Below are 2,547 nucleotides of genomic sequence, written 5' to 3'. Positions count from 1 at the left end.
CTTTGATAAGTTCGAATTTTCTACTTCTGTCTTCTACTCTTCTTTTCTTCTGACACCTAAAGGAATCTCTATACTGTGACATAGAGGATTCCATATTTTCTTGTTCTCTTCTCTTTCATATGAGCAGGAACAAAGACAAAGGCATTCTTGTTGAAGCTAACCCTGAACCTGAAAAGACCTTGAAGCAAAAGCTAAGAGAAGCTAAGGCTCAACTCTCTGTTGAGGACCTGACCGAATTCTTCAAGGAAGAAGAACCCATGGCAGCCGAAAACAACAACAATGCCAATAATGCAAGGAAGGTGCTGGGTGACTTTACTGCACCTACTCCCAATTTCTATGGGAGAAGCATCTCTATCCCTGCCATTGGAGCAAAGAACTTTGAGCTTAAGCCTCAGTTAGTTTCTCTAATGCAACAGAATTGCAAGTTCCATGGACTTCCATTGGAAGATCCTCATCAGTTCTTAGCTAAATTCTTGCAAATCTGTGACACAGTCAAGACTAATGGGGTTGACCCTGAGGTCTATAGACTGATGCTATTCCCTTTTGCTGTAAGAGACAGAGCTAGAATATGGTTGGACTCTCAACCTAAAGAAAGCCTGGACTCTTGGGAAAAGCTAGTCAATGCCTTCTTGGCAAAGTTCTTTCCACCACAAAGATGGAGTAAGCTTAGAGTGGAAGTCCAAACCTTCAGACAGAAGGATGGAGAATCCCTCTATGAAGCTTGGGAAAGATACAAACAATTAATCAGAAAATGTCCCTCAGACATGCTTTCTGAATGGAGCATCATAGGTATTTTCTATGATGGTCTCTCTGAACTATCTAAGATGTCCTTGGATAGCTCTGCTGGAGGATCTCTTCATCTGAAAAAGATGCCTACAGAGGCTCAAGAGCTAATTGAAATGGTTGCAAATAACCAATTCATGTACACTTCTGAAAGGAATCCTGTGAACAATGGGACTAATCAGAAGAAAGGAGTTCTTGAGATTGACACTCTGAACGCCATTTTGGCTCAGAATAAAATATTGACTCAACAAGTCAATTTGATTTCTCAAAGTCTGTCTGGAATGCAAAATGCACCAAACAGTACTAAGGATGCTTCATCTGAGGAAGAAGCTTATGATCCTGAGAACCCTTCAATGGAAGAGGTGAATTACCTAGGAGAACCCTATGGAAACACCTACAATTCTTCATGGAGAAATCACCCAAATTTCTCATGGAAGAATCAAAAGAGACCTCAACAAGGTTTCAACAACAATAATGGTGGAAGAAATAGGTTTAGCAATGGCAAGCCTTTTCCATCATCTTCTCAGCAACAGACAGAGAGTCCTAAGCAGAGTACCTCTGACTTAGCAACCATGGTCTCTGATCTAAGCAAAACCACTCAAAGTTTCATGACTGAAACAGGGTCCTCCATCAGGAATTTGGAGGCACAAGTGGGACAGCTGAGCAAGAAAGTTACTGAACTCCCTCCTAGTACTCTCCCAAGTAATACAGAAGAAAATCTAAAAGGAGAGTGCAAAGCCATAACCATGGCCGAATATGGAGAGGAAAGAGAGGAGGTGGACGCCACTGAGGAAGACCTCAATGGGCGTGCATCAATCTCCTCTGAGTTCCCCAATGAGGAACCATGGGAATCTGAGGCTCAAAATGAGATCATAGAGATTCCATTGGACTTACTTCTGCCTTTCATGAGCTCTGATGAGTATTCTCCCTCTGAAGAGGATGAGTATGTCACTGAAGAGCAAGTTGCTAAATACCTTGGAGCAATCATGAAGCTAAATGACAAGTTATTTGGAAATGAGACTTGGGAAGATGAACCTCCCTTGCTCACCAAAGAACTGGATGACTTGTCTAGGTAGAAATTACCTCAAAAGAGACAAGATCCTGGGAAGTGCATGGATGAATCCATCATCCTTGTCAGACCCTTCCTAGCCACAGCAAAAGCTGTGATTGATGTTGATGGAGGTAAACTGATCATTCAAGTGAATGAAGAATCCTATGCGTTTAAGGCTCAAGGATATCCCTCTGTCACCATGGAGAGGAAGCTTGAAGAGCTTCCCTCAAATCAGAGACAAATAGAGCCCCCACAGTCAAACTCTAAGTTTGGTGTTGGGAGGCCACAACCAAACTCTAAGTTTGGTGTTGAACCCCCACATTCAAACTCTAAGTTTGGTGTTGGGAGGTTCCAACATTGCTCTGATCATTTATGAGGCTCCATGAGAGTCCTCTGTCAAGCTACTGACATTAAAGAAGCGCTTGTTGGGAGGCAACCCAATGTTTTATAATTAACTATTTCCTTTTGTTATTTTATCTTTTTTGTAGGTTGATGATCATAAGAAGTCACAAAATCAATGAAAAAAGCAAAAACAGAATGAAAAACAGGAAGAAAAATAGCACACCCTGGAGGAAGAACTCACTGGCGTTTAAACGCCAGTGAGGCTAGCAGTTGGGCGTTTAACGCCCAGTCTGGCACCATTCTGGGCGTTTAACGCCAGAAAGGGGCACCAGACTGGCGTTAAACGCCAGAGAAGGGCAAGAACCTGGCGT

At 42.5% G+C, this 2,547-nt stretch overlaps 1 non-coding gene across 1 annotated transcript; it reads right to left on the bottom strand.

Annotated features, from left to right (window-relative positions):
* Positions 1 to 662: 662 nt before the first annotated feature.
* LOC130949168 (small nucleolar RNA R71) lies at positions 663 to 770 on the bottom strand. The gene has a single exon (XR_009073340.1). It is a non-coding gene; the product is annotated as a small nucleolar RNA R71 (small nucleolar RNA).
* Between the last annotated feature and the right edge of the window lie 1,777 nt (positions 771 to 2,547).

Source organism: Arachis stenosperma, chromosome 1, assembly GCF_014773155.1.
Source record: "Arachis stenosperma cultivar V10309 chromosome 1, arast.V10309.gnm1.PFL2, whole genome shotgun sequence".
Lineage (NCBI taxonomy): Eukaryota > Viridiplantae > Streptophyta > Magnoliopsida > Fabales > Fabaceae > Arachis > Arachis stenosperma.
The sequence above is the reverse complement of the archived record's forward strand: the minus strand, read 5'-3'. Positions and strand labels throughout refer to the sequence as shown.